General features: G+C 43.3%; 1 protein-coding gene, 1 long non-coding RNA gene and 1 other non-coding gene across 5 annotated transcripts in view; 1 reads left to right on the forward strand and 2 right to left on the reverse strand.

Annotated features, from left to right (window-relative positions):
• Positions 1-18,392, reverse strand: part of LOC132381635 (ephrin type-B receptor 1) — a 653,754-nt gene that overhangs the window by 477,320 nt on the left and 158,042 nt on the right. The gene's annotated exons all lie outside the window — the stretch shown is intronic.
• LOC132381645 (uncharacterized) lies at positions 4,293-16,139 on the forward strand. Its single transcript, XR_009508101.1, has 3 exons — positions 4,293-4,837; positions 14,251-14,382; positions 16,028-16,139. It is a non-coding gene; the product is annotated as an uncharacterized LOC132381645 (long non-coding RNA).
• On the reverse strand, positions 13,520-13,680 carry LOC132390656 (U1 spliceosomal RNA). Its single transcript, XR_009510974.1, has one exon. It is a non-coding gene; the product is annotated as a U1 spliceosomal RNA (small nuclear RNA).

Genomic DNA, 18,392 nt, shown 5'->3' on the forward strand with positions numbered 1-18,392 from the left:
ACCTATTTCTGATTGCTTTATTATTTCCACTTTATTTTCAATCACGATCGTGATTATTTTTGTGAGCAGAAACACTGCGGATTCAAAGTTGTGATGGGTCCTAAAGACCACTGCATTGAGACAGGTTGAATAAGGGACTTGAGCATCCTCGTTTTTTGGTATCCGCGGGTGGGTCTCGGAACCAATCCCCCAAGGATAAGGAGGGCCGACTGTATAGGTTTCTTTCCTCTGTGGAAGTGATTAGCGTGGATAGGTAATTGATGATCACTTGGCCAAGCAGCATTTTACTGTGCCATGTGACTGTTACTGAGGAGGCCATTCATCCATTTATGCCTCTACTAGCTTGTACAGCAATTCAATTAATTCCCCTACTTGTAACTGAGGTGGGTGGCTTGATTGTGACTGTTGTGAAATCCCCGTTCTCCCAGAGACTGTAGGTGCTCAATGGCCCTCAGATGCTTCTGTCATTTGATTTCCCATGGGTCAATGATTCCAACAAGCCGGGGAAGATGTATCCATTTTACAAGGGGAACTTGAATGATTTCTTTAAAAGACTGATGTCAGATACAGGACAATGTGGCCCATTTTCAGGTGCTGGCAGAGTGCAATCAGAACCAAGGTTGGTTTGGGAGAGGCTGGCGAAGTTGATTCTCCTTTCCCGCCACTGAACCTGGAGCATTGCAGAGAGACAACACTGGTGGCGCTGTTCCTGTAAATCATGGGCTGCATGTACGCAAACTATTCTCCATGCATTTCTATCAACTCTCCAAATTCTCCTATTCACCTGTATTAGGGACATTGAACTTAACAATCCATATGTTTTGGGATGCACGAGGAAATCAGAGCACATATAACCATATAACAATTACAGCACGGAAACAGGCTCGGCCCTTCTAGTCCGTGCCGAACGCTTACTCTCACCTAGTCCCACATGGAGGAAAGATGTGACCACAAGGAGAAGGTACAGTGACCCATCTGGAGTCTGCATTAAACCCAGGTCTCTGCCGTAAGATACATACACCTGCAAATGTATAGGACCGCAGGGGTCACTGCTGCACACCAGCCTGTGCCTCATAAGGTGTTAGGTGAGAACAATGGGAAGCCTGCCCAAGTTATGGCAGCCAGAGGGTGGGGAGAGGGCATATGTACAGAAATGGATGAGTTGCAGGTAAGGGTAGCAATAATGGTGGTGCAGGTCATGTTAACTGCACTAAATGAGTGTAGCTCCTCACATCAGAAGACACTAGAATACTACAGCATAGTACAGGCCCTTCAGCCCTTGATGTGGTGCCAACCTATATATTCCTTAAAAAAAAGTACTAAACCCACACTACCCCCTAACCCTCCATTTTTCTTTCATCCATGTGCCTGTCCAAGAAGCTCTTAAATATCCCTAATGTTTTAGCCTCCACCAGCATCCCTGGCAAGTCATTCCAGGCACCCACAACCCTCCGGGTAAAAAACTTACCCCTGATGTCTCCCCTAAACTTCCCTCCCTTAACTTTGTACATATGCCCCCTGGTGTTTGCTATTGGTGCTCTGGGGAAAAGGTACTGGCTATCCACCCTATCTATGCCTCTCATATTCTTGTAGACCTCTATCAAGTCCCCTCTCGTCCTTCTAAGCTCCAAACAGAAAAGTCCCAGCTCTGCTAACCTTGCTTCATATGACTTGTTCTCCAAACCAGGCAACATCCTGGTAAATCTCCTCTGCACTCTCTCCATAGCTTCCACTTCCTTCCTATAATGAAGTGACCAGAACTGAACACAATACTCTAAATGTGGTCTCACCAGAGATTTGTAGAGTTGCAACATGACCTCTCTACTCTTGAACTCAATCCCCCTGTTAATGAAACCCAGCATCCCATAGGCCTTCTTAACTACCCTATCAACCTGTGCAGCGACGTTGAGGGATGTATGGATTTGAACCCCAAGGTCCCTCTGTTCATTCACACTCTTAAGTAACTGATCATTAATCCTGTACTCAGTCTTCTGGTTTGTCCTTCCAAAATGCATCACTTCACTTATCCAGATTGAACTCCATCTGCCACTTTTCTGCCCAACTCTGCAGCCTGTCTGTATCCTCTTATAACCTTCAACAACCTACAGCTCCATCCACAACTCCTCTAATCTTTGTGTCATCCGCAAACTTACTAACCCATCATTCCGCCTCTACATCCAGGTCATTTATAAAAATCACAAAGAGCAGGGGTCCCAGGACAGATCCCTGTGGCACTCCACTAGTCACCGACCTCCAGGCAGAATACTTTCGTTCCACTACTACCCTCTGCTTTCCTCTTGTAAGCCAATGTTTTATCCAAACAGCCAAGGTTCCACTGATTCCATGCCTCATGACTTTCTGAATGAGTCTCTCATGGGGGACCTTGTCAAATGCCACGTAGACCACATCTACTGCGCTACCCTCTTAAAATTCCTTTTGTTATCTCTTCAAAAAACTCAATCAGGCTCATGAGGCACGATCTTCCCTTCACAAAGCCATGTTGACTAACCTTGAGTAGGCTGTACTTCTCCAAATGCTCGTAGATCATATCCTTAAGAATCCTTTCCAACAGTTTGCAGACCACCAACCCAAGACTCACTGGTCTATAGTTCCCAGGATTTTCCCTATTACCTTTTTTAAACAAGGGACTACATTTGCCATTCTCCAATCCTCCAGCACCTCCCCTGCAGCCAAAGAGGATTCAAAGATCATAGCGACTGCTCCAACGATCTCTTCTCTCATTTCTCACAACAACCTGAGGTATACCATGTCCGGCCCTGATCAATCTTGATGTTTTTAAGAAGATCCAACACTTCTTCACTCCTGATGAAGGGTTTCGGCCCGAAACGTCGTCACTACCTCCTCCCATAGATGCTGTCTGGTCTGCTGAGTTCTGCAAGCATTTTGTATTTTTACTTCTTCTTCCTTAATCTCCAAATTGTCCAGCACACAGGCCTGATCTATTTCAACCTCACCCTGATCAAGGTCCTTTTCACTTGTGAATACTGAAGTAAAGTATTCATTTAGGACCTCCCCAACCTCCTCCGCTTCCAGGCACATGTTGCCTTCTTTATCCTTTAGTGGCCCCACCTTCATTCTTGTCATCCTTCTGTTCTTCACATACACATAGAACTCCTTGGGGTTCTCCTTAATCCTACATGCCAAGGCCTTCTCATGCCCCCTTTGAGCTCTCCTAAGTCCTTTCTTAAGCTCCTTCCTGGCTACCCTATATTTCTCATGAGCCCCTCCTGCTTCTTATATATAACACGTTTCCTTCTTCCTCTTGATGAATTGCCTCAGGTGTTTCCTATCATTTTTTCCTTGTCTCAGTGGGACAAACCTATTCTGAACCCAGCTCAAGTGGTCCCTAAACTTCCTCCACATTACTTCTGTACTTTCACCCATGAACATCTGTTTCCAATTTACTCTCACTAGTTCCTGCCTCATCCCTTCATTGTTAGCCCTTCCCCAGTTAAGCACTTTACCATTTTGTCTGTTTTTATTCTTTTCCATAGCTATGCTGAAACTGTGGTCACTCTCACCAAAATGCTTCCCCACCAAGAGGTCTGTCACCTGACCAGGTTCATTACCCAGAACTGGATCCAGTATAGCCTCTCCTCTCGTCGGCCGGTCCACATACTGTGTCAGGAATCCTTCTTGAACACACCTGACAAATTCAGCCCCATCTATCCCCCTTGCAGTCAGGAGGTGCCAGTCAATATAAGGGAAGTTGAAATCACCCATAACTACTACCCTGTACTTCCTGCACCATTCTAAAATCTGCCTTCTTACCTGCTCCTTGGTGTCCCGAGGGCTATTTGGGGGCTTATAGACTACTCCCAGCACAGTGATTGATCCCTTCCTATTTCTGACTTCCACCCACACTGGCTCAGCAAACACTCCCTCTGTAGCGCCCTCCCTTTCTATAGCTGTGATACTATCCCTGACCAGCAATGCTACTCTCCCCCCACTTCCCATCCTATGCCTTTTAAAACACCTAAACCCTGGTACCTGCATCAGCCAATCCTGCCCTTCCTCCAGCCAAGTTTCAGTAACGGCCCCAACATCGTAGTTCCACGTACTGATCCATGCTCATCCCCTTTATTCCCAATACTCCTAGAATTGAAATAGGCACGTTTCAACTCCTCTAACCGGCTACGTTTATGTTCTGTCCCCTGCCTGTCCTTTCTCACCAACTCAGAACTCATAACATCATGCCCTTGTCCTTCTACCCTAATCTCTGCACTTACATTCTGAATCCCACCCCCCTGCCAAACTAGTTTAAACCCTCCCCAACAACTCTAGCAAACCTGCTCGCCAGGATATTGGTCCCTTTCCAGTTCCGGTGCAGCCTGTCCTTTTTGTACAGGTCAGACCTTCCCCAGAAGAGTACATAGTATTCCTCTTCAAGCATAATCAAACATTTCCTTATGCAAATGATGCTCTATAAGCTACTAATTAAGTTGAAACGTGGCCAGATTCCAAGAGCTAGAGGACTTTGAAGAACTTTTCAATAGCCCTGCAAAGTTCAGCAAGCTGAAGTAACAAATGGAAAGCGTCTGGAAGAAAATTTTTCAGCTTGGCCTCGATCCAAGCTCCACGTTTGACAGGAACTTAGATTTATCTTTCACTGTTCGCACTCTACTAGGCCTTACAAATTAATGAGGTGCTCTGCAGTTATAGACATTATTGCCACATTACAACTGACTCAGGAAAATGCTACACAGCAGGATCCCTCGGGGCAACAGGATAATCAACTTAAATTATTCTATTTCGTGATAAAATTCGATTTCCCATTCCTATTCCGAAATGTCGATCCATGCCCTCTACTGCCATGGTAAGTCCACTCACCATCTTCTATCAAATTCCTTCTTTTTCAGCTCTTTACCTCTTCTACCCATCCCCTCCCAGTTTCATAGTTCATCCCTCTCTGCCACCCACCTACCTTCCCCCTCACCGGGTCTCACATATCACCTGCCTTTCCCTCTACCTACCTTCCCCCTCACCGGGTCTCACATATCACCTGCCTTTCCCTCCACCCAGCCACCTTCCCCCTCACCAGGTCTCACATATCACCTGCCTTTCCCTCCACCTACCTTCCCCCTCACCAGGTCTCACATATCACCTGCCTTTCCCTCCACCTACCTTCCCCCTCACCGGGTCTCACATATCACCTGCCTTTCCCTCCACCCAGCTTCTTCTTTTGGCTTCTGCCCACTTTATTTCCAGTCCTGATGTGGAAGGATGTCAGCCCAAAATGTCTGATTATTCCCTTCCGTTGATGCTGCCTGAGCTGCTGGCATTGTGTATATGTATTTTAAAGGAAACTTTGTCTGGTGTGTAGAAAAGTATGTAAAGGAGATAATGTGTTGAGGTTCTGCCCACACTGAGCCACTTAGCTTAGAAAGGATTCACTCCTTGGCATGTTAATATCTGTTTAAACTGAATGCCTGCAGGCCAGTATTAACCTCCAGTTAGGTTACTCCACTGCTATCTATTACTGTGGGGATGATTTTACTTTCCAGCTGTGTTGCATGAATGGAGAGTGACATCAACAGCTTCACCGTAGCACATTTATCACAAAGTGGGCCTGGAAGAGATTAGCACACATCTTGCAGTTGACGGTCTTCACAGAATCCTGCCTTCATCTTCCTGTTTGAGCAGTTCTTGGCAACATACTTGAAAGGAATCATGCAGCTCTGTCTCTGCTCTAACAAACGGACAGCACTGCAACCCTGACTGCACTGCAGCTCATCATTGTGGAAGCTTTGCTCCCCAGCTCTACAATGCAACAAAAGCACAGCAAACTGCAATTTGGCAAACATGCTGTTTCCAACCATCCCTGAAGACTTCCAAAGCATTTGCCTACATCCTAACCAACATATTCCAAAACTGTGTCACAAACAGTGCAGCAAAATGTGTTTGTACATGAACTGGATTATTCACACCCACTGTACTCTATCAGATTGCCCTAAGCAATGGTATACTAATCACAAACAAGAGAAAATGTGCAGATGTTGGAAATCCAAGTAACACACAAAATGCTAGAGGAACTCAGCAGGCCAGGCAGCACCTATGGAAAAGAGTACAGTCAACTTTCCGGGCCAAAACCCTTCAGCAGGACTGGAGGAAAAAAAGATGAGGACTTAAGAGTAAGAAGGTGCGGGGGGGTTGGAGAAACAAAAATTCATAGGTGAAATGGGGTGGTCGGGAGAGAGGAAATGAAGTAAACACCTGGGAAGTTGATTGGTGAAAGAGATACAGGGCTGGAGAAGGGACATGCTAATAAGAGAATTCAAGGCCATGGAAGAAAGAAAAAGGGAGGAGCACCAAAGGGAGGCAATGGGCAGGCAAGGAGGTAAGGTGAGAGAGGATCATGAAATACTTTGGCAGCTTGACATCAAATGACATCTATAAATTTGGCAGAGTTTCAGATGTCTTTTTTATCACTAATTTTCATTGCAACACCAACAAATTATATTCAATACAAACAGTTGCCAATTACATTTTGACTGTTTAACCCAGCCACCCCCCAAACCTCATTGCCATCCCCCCACCACCCCTCATCCTTATCCCCAACCCCTCTCCACCCCTCGCCCCTTTCTCTCCCCCCACCCCTCTCCCCTCCACCAACCAACTGAATACTAGTGCATACAGAGACAGAGCATTCCTATATTAACAGAAGATCTTTTAAGTTAGATATCAAATTTGTCCACATTAAGATAGTGTTTGGTCGTGCATCGTTTACTCTTGCTGATGATAATTCCAGGTAAGAAATGTCCAAAAAGCTCCGAAGCCAGTGAGTACTTGAAATATCATGGGGAGGTTTCCAATGCTGGACTACAATCTTCTTAGCTGCAGTTAGGTCTGCCAGTCAGATTTTGCGTGTTTTTTCCATAAGGGAAAGGTGGGAGTCATCATTTAGAAGATATACAGCTGGGTCCATTGGGAATTGTACCCCCATTAGTTCATTAAGCGTACTGATAACCTTTCCCCACAAACCAGAAATCCCTGGACATTCCCATACAATATGTATAAAAGAGCCAATGGTTCCATGGGGGCAAAATCAGCAATATGGGTCAGGAGCCAGTCCCATTTAATGTCTAACTCTTGGTGTTAGATATGCTCTAAGACAAAACTTCAAGAGTACATACCGATGATTTGGGTTTTTCGAAGCTCCGGCAACATTACCCCAAATCGCATCCCAGTCTAATTCTTGTCCCAATTCAGATATGTTCCTATCCCAGGCTTTCATTCCTGATGTAGGCATATATTTCCAGGAGTTTAATTTAGAATTTCAGATGTTGACGAAGGAGTGCACAGGAGTGGGTTAGATCAGCTGGGTGAGTAGTGTTGCAACAATAACCTTGCACTCAAGGTTAGTGAGACTAAGGAATTGATTGTGGACCAGAAGGAGGAAACACACCACTCCTCGTTGAGGGAAAGGGTGAGCAGTTTCAAGTTTCAAATTCCTAGTGTCAACATTCCTGAAGATCCATCCTGGGCCCAACATAAAGATGCAATTACAAAGCAGGCACAACAGCAGAGATATATTTCATTGAGAGTTTGAGGAGATTTGGTATGTACTAAAGACACTCACAAATTTCTACAGATGTACTGTGGAAGCATTCCAACCAGTTGCATCGCCGTCTGCTACAGAGGGGCCACTGCACAGGATCGTAAAAATAACAGCAGAACATTGTAAGCTCAGCTAGCTCCCCAGCATAAAGAACACCTTCAAAAGGCAACGTCTCAAAAAGGCAGCAACCGTCATTCAGGACCCCATCAGAACCACAATTAGGTTTATTACCACCGGCGTGTGTCGTGGAATTTAGTAACTTAGCAGCAGCAGTTCAGTGCAATAAATGACAATATAGAAAGGAGAAAATAGATAAGTAAATCAATTACAGTAAATTTATATATTAAATATTTAGACTAAAATAGTGCAAAACAAAAATTATATATATAAAATAAGTGAGGTGGTGTTCACGGGTTCAATGTTCATTTAAGAATCAGATGGCAGAGGAGGAGAAAGTGTTCCTGAATCGCTTCAGGCTTCTGTACCTCCTTCTTGACGGTAACAATGAGGAGAGGGCATGTCCTGGGTGATGGGGATCCTTAATAATGGACTCCATCTTTCTGAGACTTAAGGATGTCTTGCATACTATCCAAGATGGAGCTGACTAAACTTATGACTTTCTGTAGCTTCACCCAGGACATGCCCTTTTCACATTGCTACCATCGAGGAGGTGGTACAGGAGAGTGAAGACACACACTCAATGTTTCAGGAACATGTCCTTTCCCTCCACCATGAGATTTCCGAAAGGACAAGGAACCCATGAACTCTAACTCACTAATTTTTGCCCTCTTTTTGCACTATTATTTAATTTACTTATTTATATGTATTTCTTATTGCAATTTACAGTTTTATTTATTACATATCACAATGTACTGCTGCCGCAAAACATCAAACTTCACGACTTTTGCCAGCGATATTAAACCTGATTCAGATTCTTACCTGCTGGCGAAGCACTTCCGAAGAGTAGTCATTGTTGCTATGTCAAAAATGTAGAAGTCAGTTAATGCATAGCAAGATCTCAAAAAGCAAGCCATGTGATCATGCAAGGGTAATCTTCTTAATACTGTTAATTTCAGATTAAACCTTGCCCAGAATAGGGCCACCTTCTCCTCAATACCCACCTGTGAGCGTAACAGTCTATTTACCATCTCATTCAAAAGACCTTGCAGCAGTCTCTCTATGTCAGCCTGGGCTTAGCTGCTTATATCTCAATTGGTTTAGAAGTCACAACTTTGGAACCCAAGGACACAATTACAAGCAAAAGTGGAGTATGTATTATGAGGATTGGTTGAGAAAGCGAGGGCTTTTCTCTTTGAAGAGAAGGTGAATGAGAGGTGACTTGATAGAGGTGTACAAGAGGCATAGATCGAGCGGAAAGCCAGAGACCTTGTTCCCCAGGGTGGAACAACACAACTTTAATGTGTTGGTAGGCCAGCATGGGGGGTGGGGGGGGATGAAGAGCTCATTTATTTTTTAAAAAGACAGTGAGTGGGAGCTAGTTGGATGATCCTGCCACTGGTGGTGGCAAAAGCAAATATATTAGGGATATTTAATAGACTCTTAGATAAGGCACATGGATGAAATAAACAGTGAAGGATTATGTCGAAGGGAAGAGTTAAATTGATCTTGAAATAGGTTAAGAAGTCAACATGATACTGTGGGCTGAAGAGTCTGTACTATGCTGTTCTATGGTCTAATATGCACTGTGAAAAACAAGAGGACTGCATTGGTCCACCTGGAATATTCAGTACACATTGTCCATTTAGTCCAAATAGTAGACCTATTCCTTAAATGAAGCAATACTTTTCTTCTAAGTACCTCTACATGGTGATCAGTTCCTTGTGCAAAGAAATATCTTACAAAATCCTAATTGCATACCTTCATTTTGCATTGCTCATGAATAACTATTTTTCAGAGAAAGGAAGCAGAATCTATTCAAAATTTTCTGTAGGTTAGAACTTGTCCTTCTAAAAGTAGCTCCATGCAGCACTTTCCCTGGGACATCTATAATAACACCACAGCCATTCACAATCCACCAAATGTGGTCACAACACACTTTGATACAAGCTTTCCATTTCTTCCTGGATTCCAGACCCAGCCAGTCACCCTCTACCACCACTCTTCTCCACCTTGCGGAATTAGTCCTCACCCTTAACAATTTCTCCTTTGGCTCCTCCCACTTCCTCCAAACTAAAGCTTTAGCCATGGGCACCTGCATGGGTCCCAGCTACGCCTGCATTTTTGTCGGCCATGTGGAGAAATCTGTGTTCCAAGCCTGTCCTCTTTTCTTACGTTATATCGACGCCTGCATCGGCGCTGCTTCCTGCACACATGCTGAGCTCATCGACTTCGTAAATTTCGCCTCCAACTTTCACCCCACCCTCAAATTCACCTGGTCTATTTCCGACACCTCCCTCCCCTTTCTAGATCTCTCTGTTTCTATCTCTGGAGACAGCCTATCCACTGATGTCTACAACAAACCTACAGACTCCCACAGCTACCTAGACTATTCCTCCTCCCACCCTGTCTCCTGCAAAAAAGCTATTCCTTTCTCTCAATTTCTCCACCTCCGCCGCATCTGCTCTTAGGATGAGGCCTTTCATTCTAGGACAAAGAAGATGTCTTCCTCTTTTAAAGAAAGGGGCTTCCCTTCGTCCACGCTGCCCTCCATCACATCTGCCGTATTTCACGCACCTCTGCCCTCACCCCATCCCCCCGCCAGCCCACCAGGGATAGAATCCCCCTGGTCCTCACCTATCACCCTACCAGCCTACAGATCCAACGTATAATCCTCTGTAACTTCCGCCACCTCCTACGGGATCCCACCACCAGACACATCTTCCCCTCTCCCCCACTCTCAGCTTTCCGCAGGGATCGCTCCTTACGTGACTCCCTTTTCCATTCTTCCCCCCCCCCCCCACCGACCTCCCTCCAGGCACTTATCCCTGCAAACGGAAGAAGTGCTACACCTGCTCCCACACGTCTTCCCTCACCACCATCCCAGGCCCCAGTCAGTCCTTTCAGGTGAGGCACCACTTCACTTGCGAGTCAACTGGGGTGATATACTGTATCCAGTGCTCCCAATGTGGCCATTTATACTTTGGGGAGAACCGCCGCAGACTGGGAGACCGTTTCGCCGAACACCGGCACTCAGTCCTCCAGCACTGGCGGGATCTCCCTGTGCCCACACACTTCAATTCCACAGACCACTCCCACTCTGACATGTCTGTCCATGGCCTCCTCTACCGTCAAGATGAGGCCACACACAGGTCGATGGAGCAATACCTTATCTCCCGCCTAGGTAGCCTCCTACCTGCCGGCATGAACATCCAACTCACAGAACTCCGTTGATACCCCTGCCCCCCACTACCCCCATCCCTGTCTATTATTTTAGTCTGGTTCTCTTTCTCTTTCTTTTTCCCCCCCTCACTATAATGTCCCCCCAGCCCTACCTTTCTTTCTCTTTTTTTTTCCCCATAATTCTCCACCTTCCCCCAGCCCATTTCCCTTCAGCCTATCACTTCCCAGATCTCTATTCATCCCTCCCCCTTACTTCTCATCCTCCCTCGACCATCCCATGTTACTTCACTCCTGAGGAAGGGTTTCGACCCGAAACGTCATCACTACCTTCTCCCACAGATACTGTCTGGCCTGCTGAGTTCTGCCAGCATTTTGTGTTTTTATTTATTTCCAGCATCAGCAGATTCACTCGTGTACACTTTAATACAAGTTTTGCTTCACAAATCTATTTAACAAAAAATTAAACAGGAATTCAGGCAATTAATCTGAGTTATTGCAGTTTTCATCTGTGTTGAGTTGCAGCCAGATGAGCAAGCTCTGTCACTTGGTGTTGGGATCAAAACTGGTTCTGTTTTACACTTACTGACTCTTATTCATCGAAGCCCAGATATATTACAAATGTAAGAACAATGACTAATGGAATAATTTGTAGAAACAGAAATACGTCCTGCATATGGTTGTTCTTGAAACAGCAATTTAATACAATATCATCAGACTGAGATGAATTAAGGAGCTTCTTTGTCAAAGGGTTTACCCAACCATACAGTCACACAGTAACTAAATAAAGAGTATGTTTCATACACTGGTGGATCGATCTGACAATGGTTTTTTGCTGTTGGCTGCTGAAGCTGAATCCACCAAAGTGGATGTTGGTGAGCTCGTAAATACAGAAATGTTTATTTCAGCAGTCTGACTTGTTTGACATTGTCTCAAAGCAGGTAGGATCCAACTGAAGAAAAAAATAATAATTCCAAGAAGTTCTGGGATCTTGAATTGTAATTTTTGAATAAGATTTCATTGTACGGAATGCAGTAGCAGGCTGAGCAACCAGGTATTTCGTATGGTTGTTGTACCAAATTATTATTCTGAGGATGGATGTTATAGTTGAAAGCCAAAATTAGTGTGGCTTCTTAGGCAAACTCCAATCATCTGTTATCTGATCATTTGGAAATCCCAAAGATTCTGCATCTGGCTCACACTTCTAAGAATCACTGGTCTCTGTTTTCACCTAGCCCATACTCCTCTGTGTCTCAACAGATTCCCAATGCCAAAGCTCACTTAAGACCCAGTGTCCAGATTCCAGTTATCTGGAAAGTTTATTACAATATTATGTTAAATCTAAAAGTTGGGGCATGAAGGAATAACATCCAATAATGTGCATCGTGCTGGGTGCAGTCTATCATTGATTCTACTATGGTTCTTGGATTAACTGAATATGCCCGCAAGAAGACTTAGGGTTGTATATGGTGGCGTATATTCACTTTGATAAATTTGCTTTGAACTCTGAATGGTGGAGCTGCTGAGTGGCCTTTCGTTCTGTTCCTACTTTCTTGTATTGAAAGTCCATAAGTTCCATTCAGTCATTTAGAGTGAAAACATCTTGACCCTTTGGAGCTTTCTTCCAAGAAAGGGTCATTTTCAATGGTAATTAAGGTCTTTTAATATTCCAATAATCTAACTACTACCGATGTCAAACTTACCGGCCTATAACTTCCTGGCTTACTTTTTGAGCCTTTTTTAAACATCAGAACTACATGAGCTATCCTCCAATCCTTTGGCACCTGACCCATGGATATCGACATTTTAAATATTTCTGCCAGGGCCCCAGCAATTTCAACACTAGTCTCCCTCAAGGTCCGAGGGAATACTCTGTCAGGTCCTGGGGATTTATCTACTCTGATTTGCCTCAAGACAGCAAGCACCTCCTCCTCTTTAATCTGTATAAGTTCCATGACTTCCCTACTTGTTTGCCTTGTTTCCATAGACTCCACTCCAGTTTCCTTAGTAAATACAGATGCAAAAAACCCATTTAAGATCTCTCCCATTTCTTTTGGTTCCATGCATAGCCGACCACTCTGATCTTCAAGAGGACCAACTTTATCCCTTACTATCCTTTTGCTCTTAGCATACCTGTAGAAGCTCTTAGGATTATCCTTCACCCTGACTGCCAAAGCAACCTCATGTCTTCTTTTAGCCCTCCTGATTTCTTTCTTAAGTATTTTCTTACTCTTTTTATACTCCTCAAGTATCTTATTTCCTCCCTGTTGCCTATACTTGTTATACATCTCTCTCTTCTTTATCAGAGTTCCAATATCCCTCGAGAACCAAGGTCCTGACAAAGGGTCTCAGCCTGAAACGTCGACAGTGCTTCTCCCTAAAGTTGCTGCCTGGCCTGCTGTGTTCCACCAGCATTTTGTGTGTGTTGTTTGAATTTCTAGCATCTGCAGATTTCCTCGTGTTTGTTCCTTATTCTTATTCATTTTGCCTTTAACCCTGACAGGAACATATTATCTAAATGGAGAGAGGGTACCAATAAGTGAAGACAGGAACATACAAACTCAGCACTCTCAAAATTTCTCCTTTGAAGGCCTCCCACTTACCAAACAAACCTTTGAACCTTTGATACCCTATTTTTTGGTAAAGTGTACCAAATTTGTGTGCAGTACCACCACAAGTTATGCAGTCAAGTATCCCGCATTTGGGGATATTGCAGGCATCAGCACACCCAAAGTGCAGTGGGATAGCCTCGACTTGGAACCTTGACCCTCCTGATCACCAACGGTTTCCTGCCAGATAAGTTCATCAACATCCATAACAACTTTGTTATTCTTAACTACTACCCTTACACAATGGAAAATTACCCAGGATTATTTAACAGGTAGTGGTACTTAGCTTGTTTCTTCACCAACTCCTGACAACTTTCTGTGATTCATTCACTAAGACATCTGAATCTTCTTGAACTTCACTTATTGGTACCCTCTCTCCATTTAGATAATAATCCACCTTTTGATTCCCCCTATTTAAGTGCCTGAGTGCACACTTTCCAGCATTAAACTTATTAGCCAGTTTTTCACCTAATCACCCAATCTACTTGCTTGCAATCTGATTGCAGAGTTCTCACTACTGCTTGTACATTCTCCCCGTGACTGCATGGGTTTCCTCAAGATGCTCCAGTTTCCTCCCACTGTGCAAAGATGTACCAGTTGGTAGGTTATTTGGTCATTGTAAATTGCCCCGTGATTAGGATAGGATTAAACCGGAGGATTTCTGGGCAGTGTGGTTCGAAGGACCAGAAGGGCCTATTCTGAACTTGTATCTCAAGTGCGCATTTTTGAATCATCATCAAAAATGGAAACTGTTCCCTCCTCCAGGTCACCAGTGGAATATTCCAGTTGGTATGGTTATCATTGTCGTGCTCCATTCTGGAAGGAGAGACTTCTGTTCCGCATTATCCTACAAACTCCATTTGTTTATGGATCATGAGGAACCAGTGCTGAATACAGGTACTATGTTAGAGGAACATCAAAGAAACTGTAACCAGAACATAATTTGTTTGTATCTCAAAACTGAACAAGGAGAGCAATCAATTGGAAACATGAGAAAATCTTCAGATGCTGGAAATCAGAGCAACACACACAAAAAGCTGAAGGAACTCTGCAGGCCTGGCAGCATCAGTCGACGTTTCGGGCCAAGACCTTTCAGCAGGACTGGAGAAAATAGCTGAGTAGTAGATTTAAAAAATGGAGGGGGAAGGGAGAGAGAATTGGAGATGAAAGTACTTGACTGGAAAATGGCCAGTTTTAATGAGGTGATTAGATACTATCCTGGAAAGCTGTCAAAGATTATTTAACAAGTAGTGTTTAACTAGTGTGCAGAGGAGAGTTATGCAAACATGATGCAATAATGCTGCAGGGGAAAATAAACTAGCTTACTTGTACAGCAATTTGTTCAAACAAACCAGGAGGAAGAGAGAGGGAGTGGAAGAGAGCTAACAATACAAAGCAAAATCAAACATGTTTTCTTATAATTTATTGCAAAGAAGGCCATTCAGCCCATTATATCGATACAGGCTGCCAGAGGATTCCCATCAGTGCCATTAACTCCTCCATGTAGATCTATAATTTATATTCTAGCACACAAGCCCATCAAGAGGGGCAATAATTACAACAGCAATTAACTTCTCTGCGTGTCTTTGAGATGTGGGAGAAAACAGGAACACTTGGGAAAAAGTAACCAAGGTTTAGACCTATCACGGTGGGAATAGGTTTATATAACTAACACAGCTGTAAAATAATCCACAGGTCTGACCAAAACATTAAACGGTTCCAGGGTGGGTCCTTTGAGTTTCAGGTACAGTGTTTACCAAGGCTAATACAACTAATGAGGAGGAGAAATTTTAAAAATCAAAAACTAAAAAATTGAAAGGCTATGCAAAAAGATGCAGTATTTTGAAGATTCTGAGATACCATTTAATGAAGAATAGGTGCTCATGGAGACTAAGCCCTCTAGTAAAGATATCAAATGTGAGCTCAGGTTGAGGAATAACCATAGGCAAAACAGCCAGTATTGGATGTAAAAGACTTATAGCCTGAATCGCAAGGTGTTACAGGAACGAGGAAAAGCAGCAGCAGAATCACAGAGGACAAGTAAGTCTCACCAGAAACCAGCTGGGATAACATCCTGATTCCACAAATTGGGAGGAAGGAATAAAATGGGACGATAACATTTCCCACTTCAATATCATAAAACCTCGCACAGCAAATGATGCAGTCTAATACTAATACAGTGAGGAGTTTCTTTGTTATAAAGTCCCACGAACAGATCCATGATCTGTGTACTGGATGTTGGGTGAGCAGCCAGTCCAGCATTCCTTCACAGAGTGTGTTAGGATAATTCCAATTCACTCAAGAGGGGAGATGGGGATGTGATTAAATATTTCATTGGAACAGCATCTCCTCAGCACTATCCTAATCTATGAGCCACAGAAATCAAAATAAAACCACATTTAATGAAAATGTAAAATAAAAACAGAATACTAAAAATACACAGCCGGTCATGCAGCGCCTGTGGGAAAAGAAACAAGATTAATACTTTGAGTTAAAAACCCTTCATCAGAACTTAATGCTAACTCTGTTTCTCCTCTCACAGATATGGCCGGACCTGATGAGGGTTTCCAAGATATTCTGTTATAATAATACATGAACAACATGATGATCTATATCCAGAGTGAGCTTGAAACCACAACTGGCCTAAAATGAAGAGATCTGCTGCTGAAACTCAATTATATACAAATAACCAGATGGGTATACTTCTAGAACAGAGGGCAAAGACAATACAGATTTTTATCAGTCAAGTTACATGCTCAGGCTCAAGAAGTTTATCAGGTAAAATATGGAACCACACTGATAATGCACATGGAGTCATAGAAAGCTACAACACAGAAACAGACCCTTTGGCCCATCTAGTCATTGCAGAACTATTTAACTATTTACTCCCATCTACCTGCACCTGGACCAAAGCCCTCCATATCCCTCCTATCCATGTCCCTATCCAAACTTCTCTTAAATGTTGAAATTGAGCTTGCTTGTGCCACTTATGCTAACAGCACATTCCACACTCTCATGGGAAGTAGGTACAGAGGAGATGTGAGGGGTAAGTTTTTTATGCAGAGAGTGGTGAGTGTGTGGAATGGGCTGCCAGCAATGGTGGTGGAGACGGATACAACAGGGTCTTTTAAGAGACTTTTGGATAGGTACATGGAACAGAAAAATAGAGGGCATAGGTAAGCCTAGTAATTTCTGAGGTAGGGACATATTCGGCACAACTTTGTGGGCTGAAGGGCCTGTATTGTGCTGTAGGTTTTCTATGTTTCTATGATCCTCTGAGTGGTTTCCCCTCATGTTTCCCTTAAACCTGTCATTTTTCACCCTTAATCCATGACCTACGGCTGTAGTCCCACCCAACATCAGTGATAAAAGCCTGCATGCATATACCCTATCTATACCCCTCATAACTTTGTATACCGCCATCAAATCTCCCCTCAACTTCTCCTTAATCGAGTAAATAAAGTCCTAACCTATTCAATCTTTCCTTGTAACTCAGGTCCTCCAGAACTAGCGACGTCCTTGTAAATTTTCTCTGAACTCTTTCAATTTTATTTACATATTTCCTGTCGGTCGGTGCCCAAAACTGCACATAATAATTAGGCCTCACCAACATCTTATACAACTTCAACATAACATCCCACCTCCTGGACTCAGCACTTTCTTTGATCTCTGAAGGCCAAAGTGCCAAAAGCTTTCCTTGTGACCCTATCTACCTGTGACACCACTTTCAATGAATTATATATCTGTATTCCCAGAATCCTCTGTTCATCTGCAGTCCTCAGTGCCCCATCTCTCACTGTGTAAGACCGACCCTGGTTGGTTTTCCCAAAGTGCAACACCTCACACTCATATGCATTAAATTCTACCGGCTATTTTTTCACCCATTTTTCCAGCTGGTTCAGATCCCGCTGCAAGCTCTGGTAGTTTTCCTTGCTGTCCACTACACCTCCAACCTTGCTGTCATCCGCTAATTTACTGATCCAGTTAACCAATTATCATTCAAATTGTTGATATACAGTGCCTATAAAAAGTATTCACCCCTCCTTGGAAGCTTACAACATTGAATCACAGTGGGCTGAATTTGGCTTTTTTTTTGACACTATCAACAGAAAAAGACTATTTCAAGTCAAAGTAAAAACAGATCTCTACAAAGAGATCTTTAATTAATTACAAATATAAAAAACAAAATACTTGACTGCATAAGCTTTCATTCCCTTCAAGTCAGTATTCAGTAGATGCACCTTTTGGCAGCAATTACAGCCTTGAGTCTGTGTGGATAGGTCTCCATCAGCTTTGTACATCTGGACACTGCAATCTTTCCCCATTCTTCTTTACAAAACTGCTCAAACTCTGTCAGATTGCATGGGGATCACTGGTGAACAACCTTCTCAGGTCCAGCCACAAATTTTCAATTGGATTAAGTTCTAAACTCTGACTAGCTTACTCCAGGACATTAATTTTGTTGTTTTTAAGCCGTTCCTGTGTAGCTTTGGTTTTATGCTTCGGATTGTCTTGCTGGAAAACAAGTGAGTACAGACCAAGAACTATCAAATGTTCCTCGTATGATAACTTTTCATTCTTGAAATCATTCTTGTGAACCTCCTCTGGACCCCCTCCAATGCCAGCACATTTTTTCAAACCCCATTTCCAGAAAAGTTGGAATATTTTCTAAAATGCAATACAAACAAAAATTCACGTGAACCTTTATTTCACTGACATAAGTACAAAGAAAAGATTTTCAATAGTTTTACTGACCAACTTAATTGTATTTTGTAAATATACACAAATTTAGAATTTGATGGCTGCAACACACTCAACAAAAGTTGGGACAGAGGCATGTTTACCATTGTGTTACATCACCTTTCCTTTTAATAACACTTTTTAATCGTTTTGGAACTGAGGATACT

This window comes from Hypanus sabinus, chromosome 2, assembly GCF_030144855.1.
Source record: "Hypanus sabinus isolate sHypSab1 chromosome 2, sHypSab1.hap1, whole genome shotgun sequence".
NCBI lineage: Eukaryota > Metazoa > Chordata > Chondrichthyes > Myliobatiformes > Dasyatidae > Hypanus > Hypanus sabinus.